This window comes from Mauremys reevesii, linkage group 9 (assembly GCF_016161935.1).
Source record: "Mauremys reevesii isolate NIE-2019 linkage group 9, ASM1616193v1, whole genome shotgun sequence".
Lineage (NCBI taxonomy): Eukaryota > Metazoa > Chordata > Testudines > Geoemydidae > Mauremys > Mauremys reevesii.
In genome coordinates, this window is record NC_052631.1 from 45015533 (window position 1) to 45024604 (window position 9072).

Here is a 9072-nt window from a genome sequence, read left to right on the forward strand (position 1 = left end):
CCACAGTTCCCGCAATCTCCACCGCCCATTGGAATTCTGGGTTAAGCTCCCAATGTCTGATAGGGCAAAAACATTGTCACGGGTGGTTTTGGGTATATGTTGTCAGTTGACCCTCCCTCCGTGAAAGCAACGTCAGACAATCGTTTCGTGCCTTTTTCCTGTGCAGACACCATACCTCTGCAAGCATGGACCCTGCTCATCTCAGCTCACCGTCACCGCTGCTGTTGTGTCCTAGGTGCTGCTGTCAGCAGACGGTGCAGTAGGACTGCTACGTCATCATTCACCGCTTCCGCTGCAACTCTGCTCCCCTGCTCTTGTAAATGTGTTCAGTCTCAATAGCAAATTTCTCCAGAAATCTGCGCAGTGCTAACTGTCATCATCCACTGCTTCTGCTGCAACTCTGCTCTCCTGCAGACACCATATCATGGCAAGCATGGAGCCCACTCAGCTCACTGTCACCGCTGCTGTTGTGATTGTGAGCATTGTAAACACCTCGTGCATTATACTTGAGTATATGCAGAACTGGGCTAAGACGCCAGCACGAGGAGGATTTTGATGAGGACATTGACACAGACATTTCTGAAAGCATGGGCTGTGGCAATTGGGACATCATGGTGGCACTGGGGCTGGTTGATACAGTGGAACACCGATTCTGGGCCAGGCAAACAAGCACAGACTGGTGGGACTGCATAGTGTTGCAGGTATGGGATGATTCAGTGACTGCAAAACTTTCACATGCGTAAGACCACTTTCCTGGAACTCTGTGAGTTGCTTTCCCCCACCCTGAAGATGAGAGCTGCCCTGACCATTGAGAAGTGAGTGGCGATAGCCCTCTGGAAGCTTGCAACGCCTGACTGCTACCGGTCAGTCGGGAATCAATTTGGAGTGAGCAAGTCTACTGTGGGGGCTGCTGTGATCCAAGTAGCCAGTGCAGTCATTGATATGTTATCAAGGGTAGTGACTCTGGGAAATGTGCAGGTCATACTGGATGGCTTTGCTGCAATGGGGTTCCCTAACTGTGGTAGGGCGATAGACGGAACGCATATCCCCATCTTGGCACCGGACCAGCTTGCCAACCAGTACATAAACCACACGGGGTACTTCTCAATGGTGCAAGCACTGGTGGATCACAAGGGATGTTTCACCGACATCAGCATGGGATGGCTGGGAAAGGTACATGACGCTTGCATCTTTAGGAACTCCGGGCTGTTTGAGCAGCTGCAAGAAGGGACTTACTTTCCAGACCAGAAAATTACCATTGGGGATGTTGAAATGCCAATAATTATCCTTGGGGACCCAGCATATCCCATGGCTCATGAAGCCCTACTCAGGCAGCCTGGACAGTTGTAAGGAGCAATTCAACTATAGGAATGCTAGTGCAGAATGGTGGTAGAATGTGCCTTTGGACGTTTAAAAGCTCGCTGGTGCTGTTTGCTGACTAGGTCAGACATCAGCGCAGCCAACATTCCCATTGTTATTGCTGTTAGCTGTGTGCTCCATAATATCTGTGAGAGTAAGGAGGAGACATTTATGGTGGGGTGGGAGGTTGAGGCAAATCGCCTGGCATCCGATTATGAACAGCCAGACACCAGGGTGATTAGAAGAGCACAGCAAGGCACGCTGCATGTCAGAGAGGCTTTGACAATCAGTTTCATGACATGGCCAGGCTTCGATGTGATAGTTGTGTGTGTTTCTCCTTGATGCAAACTCACCCCCTTTGTTGATTTTAAATTCCCTATAAGCCAACCCCCCCCCCCTTGGAAATAAAGTAGCTATTTTTAATTCTTTAATAATTAAAAAAATATTAGATAACAGACAAGGTAGCCCGGGTGGGGTGGGGGAGGAGGGAAGGACAAGTCCACATTGTTTATTGTAGCCAGACTACAAATCAAACTGCTTGAATGACAGCCTTCTGTTGCTTGGGCCATCCTCTGAAGTGGAGTGGCTGGGTGCCCAGAGCCTTCCCCCCCCCATATTCTTGGGTGTCTGGGTGAGAAGGCTATGGAACATGGGGATGAGGGTTGGCGGTTATACAGTGGGGATCTGTGCTCTTGTTGGCTTTCCTGCAGCTCCAACACATGCTTCATCTTGTCCGTTTGCTCCCCCAACAGACACTTCAGCATGTCCGTTTGCTCCCCCATTAGCCTCAGCATCGTGTCCTGCCTCCGCTCTTCGTGCTCACTCAATTCTTTCCTGGCCTCTGCCGCTGAATGCCTCCATGCATTGAGTTGTGCCCTATCAGTGCGGAAGGACTGCATCAGCTCGGAAAACATGTCATCGCAAGTGCTTTTTTTCACCTTCTAATCTGTGAAAACCACAGAGATTGAAATGATAGAGGGAGCATGGAAACATTTGCACCTGGGGGGAGATAAAAACGGAGAGTAAAATTGGGTTGGCTTCTTACGTCTTCATAACATGTGGGAATGTTTTCAAACTGCAGCGCCCTCCTTTCCCAGAGCAAGCAATGGGTTGAGTTTCACATTTAAAAGGAGGGGCTGCAGTATTCAAGTAGATGTGCAGCACATACCTACTCCCACCCCACTGTGTGGCTATTCTCTGGGATGATCCCTTTTAGCCAAGCAAAAACAGCCCAGCATGAACGGGGTCCTTTTACTGTTCCCTTACAAAAATTCCCCTATTTCAACCAGGTGACCATGAACACTATTGCTTTTAAACCCTGTGCTGTGGTTACAAATGTGCACTCACCGGAGTGCCTTCTCTGGCTTCAGGGTCGGGGATCCTGCCTTGGGAGGGTATTGGCTCCAGGGTGATAAGTTCCTGGCTGCTGGGGAGAATGGATTGACTGTTTGCCTGCTGTGCTCCTCCTCCTCCTCTTCCTCATCCGCAAAATCCTCCTTCGTGTTCCATGAGACTCCCCCCTTGCAGGTGTTCATGGACAGTGGTAGGGTCCCCACCTAGAATGCCATGCAGCTATTCATAGAAGTGGCATGTGTGGGGCTCTTACCTGGAGTGACCGCTTGCCTCCTTTGTCTTTTGGTAGGCTTGCCTGAGCTCCTTGACTTTCACGTGGCACTGCTGTGTGCCCCTGGTGTAGCCTCTGTCAAACATGCCCTGTGAGATTTTGGCAAATATATTTGCATTTCTTCTTTTGGATCGGAGTTCTGCCTGCACAGATTCTTCTCCCCATACAGCAATCAGATCCAGTGTCTGTCTTTTGGTCCATGCTAGAGCTCATTTGTGATTCTGGGACTGCATGGTCACCTGTGCTGCTGAGTGCAGCTGAGCTCACCACGCTGACCAAACAGGAAATGAAATTCAAAAGTACCCGGTGCTTTTTCTGTGTACCTGGCTAGTGCATCGGAGTTCAAAGTGCTGTCCAGAGCGGTCATAATGGAGCACTCTGGGATAGCTCCTGGAAGCCAATACCGTTGATTTGCATCCACACTACCCCAAATTCAATTCAGCAAGGTTTATTTTAGCGCTACTTCCCTCGCCGGGGAGGAGTACAGAAGTTGATTTACGAGCCCTTTAGGTTGATGGAATGGGGTTGGTTGTGTGGACGCGGTCATTTTAAAATCAACCTAATGCGGCTAAATTTGACCTAACCCCATAGCGTAGACCAGGGCTGTAGTGGGGTGCAGATAGAATTTGTCAGTTGCAAAATAGACTTTTTCCCATTATGAAGGATTTGGGGGAGGGAAGTCTCTCCATGTGTCTAAGTATTGGATGATGTAACCAAACTGTCAGCCTGTCAGCATATCACTTTCTCTTGTGAGGTGAGAAGGAGGTGATTCACCTGAAGATCTGCCAGTGGTACGTACGGGTTTTCTATTTGATCTCTTCTGCACTGTCAATCCAAGGTAAATTATTTACACCAATTATCTAAAACAAATATACTGTATTAATCTTATACTGAAGTCAAATATTACATAAATGACAAACCCCTTGAGAAGAATCATCTCACAAAGGTAAAATTGAATGTAGTTACTCTTTTTTTGTTTTGTTTTGCTTTTTGTCATTGATTATCTGTTTCTGTAAGGCAAGTTTTTTTTAAATTTGTATTTACTTTTGTCACGGGTATACTTTGACACCATGCAACATCTTACAGTTTGTCTTTCTACTAAGGCTACAAGAATTGGAGAACAGGAAAGAGAAGTATGCATATGGTTGATGAAACATACTGTGGGCAGGAGATCTTAATATTAATTTTTTGCTAATGCTAATATGAAGTAGAACAATTTGATTTCTGGGACTGAGGAAAGATATTTGATTTTTTGTTCTGCTCTCAGCTTGTGAATAGAGATCTCAGCAGGTGGAAAAGACATCAGCTGACTCTCCAATAGGAAGTATACAATCTAGTGTCCAATTCTAAGTTGGGTATTGTTTCAAAACATTTTGGGTTTCTTAAGCATATAAAACACATGTCAAATACAGATGCAGCTAATAGTGAGAACTGGATTGTAAATAACAGTACATGAAGAAGGATGGTAAAATTTTAGAGAGGCTGATGGAATGTTAACACTTAAAGAAAATAAGGGACTGTTCTCCTGTCCATTTCAGTTGAAAACATTGGATGCGGAGGCAGAGAGATCCAGAAAATTCCACAGGCTGGAAGATATTCCAAGTAACTGTGCTAAACTTAGAGGATTTTTGAGGTGATGGGTGTGGCAAGGGGAGTGGCTTCCCAATATTGTAAATTTTAGAGATTTAATTAAGGGAAAAGGAAGCCTCATATCTGACAAGGCACAAGGCTGAGCCCTCTGTGGTGCTTTTTGGCTCCTATCTCCTTCATAAATGACTTTGCCATTGGTGAGCTCCCTCTTGTTTGTGTGCCATAGACAGACCCACTGGCAGTTAATGCTCCTTGAAGCAGCATTGATTCTGACTCAGGTATCTCTTGGGATATCCATGGCCTCTGCAGGAAATGATGTCAGCATGGCTTGGCCCTGCTTCACCTCTGCAACTCCCTTCTCTGCCTACAGAGTTCCACAGAGAATGAATCATGTGCAGCTCTATCTGTGGAACTTCTGCAAGCTCTCAAGACTGTGTCTCAGAGGCAGCACTCTCCTTCTGTGGCACTCCCCCAAATCAGAATCTCCTCTTCTTATGAAAGTACAATCTAGCTCTGTTTAAATACAGATATAATATCCTTTAGTACCATCCCAGCTTCTATTGCTAATGCAGAGCATAGGCCTATTATTCAGATTAGATACAATTATATAAAAACTGTCTAAATAATAAATATTTGTCTTGTGATTTGTATGTTAGTGAAAAATGTACCCATATGTTTCAAGCAAAATACCAAACAATCTGAACTCTTCTATTAATGGCACAGATGTAAATCATCACTCCTTGATATGGCTAACTGAGTTTAATAAAGTATTATTTATAAATTGGGTGTACATGGGACTGATAGCTGTGGCTAGCACAATTCCCACCCTCTGACTCCCTCTAAAAAATCAAACCCATGAGCGTGGTTGGGAAATCATTTACAAGACTGAAATCATTTTTAAAAACTAATAAAAAAGAAGGCTTTCTTTTTATCATTTGTGGAATTTCCTTCACAGGATTTCATTTCTTCAGTAGCAGAGTTAAATGTGACATGCCTCCCCTCGGCAGAGTTGCAAACCAATTCTTAGTTCTCTGATATTTCTGACAGGCAGGACAATTTTTTGTTTTCAAATGATTCTCCTTGAATGCCTCTCTTTCACAGTACTGCACTTCCAGAGCTGATAACTGACATATATCAGAAAGCCATCTGCTGTTCACTAGCCTATTACAGTAAATTGAGTGTTTATAATATTGACCCACTCCCTGTTACAAAAAAGAACATTACCATTACTATCTTTACAGAACTGAATTTGTTGAGGAATCTGGGACATTGTCTCTGACAATACAGTTGAATGACATTTTATTCCTTTTTTTGGTTTTTGAACAGATCTAATCAGTCGTCACATTCACAGACATCACTTGAAAGTATGTAACCTCCCTCACTTCTGATGCATTGGAGCAAATATGGTTTAGTTATTCTAGCTCTGGAACTGATGACAGTCTCTGTAGGAGGGAAAGGGGTGACGATACTGTGTAGAAAAAGATAATTTCCCTTCCCCCATCAAATTGTTTCTTCATGTCATAAAAGAATGCTCCATAGATTTGAAAAGAACAGACTAAAAGAATTCACCTCTGATAGCTAAGGATTCTCCGAGCTTCAAGCTGACCTGTCTGGAAGGACTCCGAACTTTGCTCTCCTGCACACAGGACATCTGCAACCTGACCCTGACTTGAACAGGGACATATGTTGTTTAATCACCACCCAGTGGAATTTAGAAGCTACTGCAGACCTGGAGCGATTCTAAACTATATCTATGAGTACCATCTTCCAGCCATATGTAGGGAGTCATGAGTGATTATTGACTGTAGTCTTAATATTTTGTGCCTTTCGATGGCATGCTCTGGCTACCACAAACCATTTTAATTTTTTTTCTGGTGGTAACAGTCTCCCAGTGATGAAATTGTGAGCTAACACGTACCATGGGCTCAAATTAATTTGTGATAAACTTTGATAATGTAGATATTTGGTGCATTTGCCAGGGGAGAGAGCTATCTTTATATTTCAGGAACACTGGAATCCAATGAGTGATAAATATCCATAAGTATGGTGTCTTTAGTCTAAATAATTTCTGGACAATTTCAATTGTCCACAGAGCTGGGCAAATACTGCAAAAAAAGTGTTGCTGAACATTTGTTTTGGATCTGAGCAACTGCCATTCATAACTCTTATGAGACGAAAAATGGTTCAGTGGTTAGGGCACTAGCTTAGGTTTTGGGAAACATGGCTTCAATTTCCTGCTCCTCTGCTTAGCCTCTCCGTGCCTTTTTCCCCATCTGTAAAATGGGAATAATAGCAGAGCCCTACCTCACTGGGGCCCAGGGAAGGGCCTGAAGCCCCAGAAAGAGGGTCAGTATTTGCTGGGCTTTTGATAACACCCCAGAAGGGGACTAAACTGTCAAGAGTGGCTCAGCTGGAGAGCTGGGCACAACAGATGAAGAGTCTCCAGGGAGGAAGCCCTGGGGCCACTGCTCCACACCAGAGCAGGGATAATTGAGAGAGCACAGAAGGGGCTGAGAGACCATTGGGGTACTATAATGGGCCCTGTTGGACTGATTGAGGTTTGAGTCCAGGGACAGGGCTGTAGACAGACTGTACTGAGGGAACTGAGATAGACACACCTGGCCCACTGGCAGGGGCACTCACAAGTGGCGAGTGGACCCCATTGCCCACCCCTACATTTCTCTGATTTAGTTCTGAAAAATAATATGCCATATTGAAGAAGACATTCTCAATCTATAACAATATATTAAAATGTTAATCATTATTAGTAAACAATTTTTTTCTAAAAGACTTTTGATTCTCGTTCCTTAAAATCTATTCAATAAATATTAACCATATTTGTCTGTCAATATATTAAAAATGCAAACTTCAGTTACCAGATATGCTCAAACCCGATTCATTAAATAAAGGGGGTGCAGGGCAAATTCTGATTGTCAGGGGAGTACGTTTTAGTACACCAGCAATATGGTATTATTCATAAAGAAAATGCCAAACTCACCATAGGGATTCATTAATGTAACAGTTACAGGGATGAGACAGTCTGGATTAACCTGTTGGATTGATTTTTCTAGGGCCTATGGCCTAGAACAAGCTGTATTTCTTGGCCTTCCTCACAGCACTTTAGCTTATATTAAATGTCTTACAGCAGGTCCAAACCTGGGCTGCTTCACAGCCATGCCTTCTCCAGTCTGTACCCCAAGTACTGCAGCTCTCAGATCACCATTAAATCTCCAGGGACAGGAAACAGTCAACAGAGGATGACAGCTACTAATGTGTGTTGGTGAGCTGAGTGATATTCGAGCAAGGAGGGCAGTGGGTGTTGAGCTGTGCCTGGCACCAATGAGACCACAAAAATCAGTGGGATTAATTAATCTCTGTGGCTGTAAACAAACAAATTGCCTCTGGTGCTAATTTAGGTGTGGAATATCCTCTGTAACAAAACATGTAAGGTTGGACCATTCTATTAGTAATCTGAACTTCTTAAATAGCTAAAATAAATCCAAATATGAGGTCAAGAGTATGGCTGTAGTAGCATCCATGGTATTTTGGGTTATGCCCAGAGAGTCTGTGGCTATCTGGAAGTAATGAACCAGCTGACTTCTGCATGCACACAGAAGTGATTGAGAACAATATACATGAGGACAACTACACCAGGTCTGAGAACCCAGGCATGAATGGTCAATGGAGCAGCAGAAACATATATTTTGGTCTGTTCTAGGGACACACAGGAAATGGACGCAGGCTCAGCTATCCTTGATTCCATGGTTACCTCAGGCATTGCCAACATGATGAAAATATCTTAGCTACTCTCCACCCCTTTCTTCTCCATGAGTTGCATCTGTTTATACCAGTTGTGAATTTGGCTGCAGTACTTAATCATAATATGATTAAAAGTAATTAAATACCCAGAAAACACATCGTATCACTGGAATTAAGATTACAAATGTGTATTAATAATACAAGACATGACAAGGACTTAGTAATTATAAAAAAACCCTAAACATTAGAAATCAGGAATTTCAGAGTTAAGGGTAAATGTAAAAGAGCCAAACACTGAAATACCTAGAAATAAGATCACTTATGCCACCTTTACTCCATTATTGTATATGCAGAGATAAGCTTAAAGACAAGGGGTGAGGTGTTGACTCCACTGAAGACAAGGGGATTTCTCTCAGTGCGGTCAGGATTTCACTCATCATGTCTGGTTTTATTGAGGAATATCTGAACATAAAGATACAGCCTTGCTCAAATATGGAACAACTGTAAGGCTGCTCAGCAAATACGCCTCTGTTCTGTTTAGGGAGCAGGTCAAATACTTCTTCCCATCTGGGCTGTGGTGAGCCTACTCTTCTGTGACTGACAGGCTTCTTAATCTATTACTGCAGTGAGAACCCCCAAACATGAATAACAAGATTGAGCCCAGGTTAGGGGAACCTCTGGGGTACTGATTTACATGGTTATGAAGCCTTGTTTTCATGCTGTGAAGGATCAACCCCCTT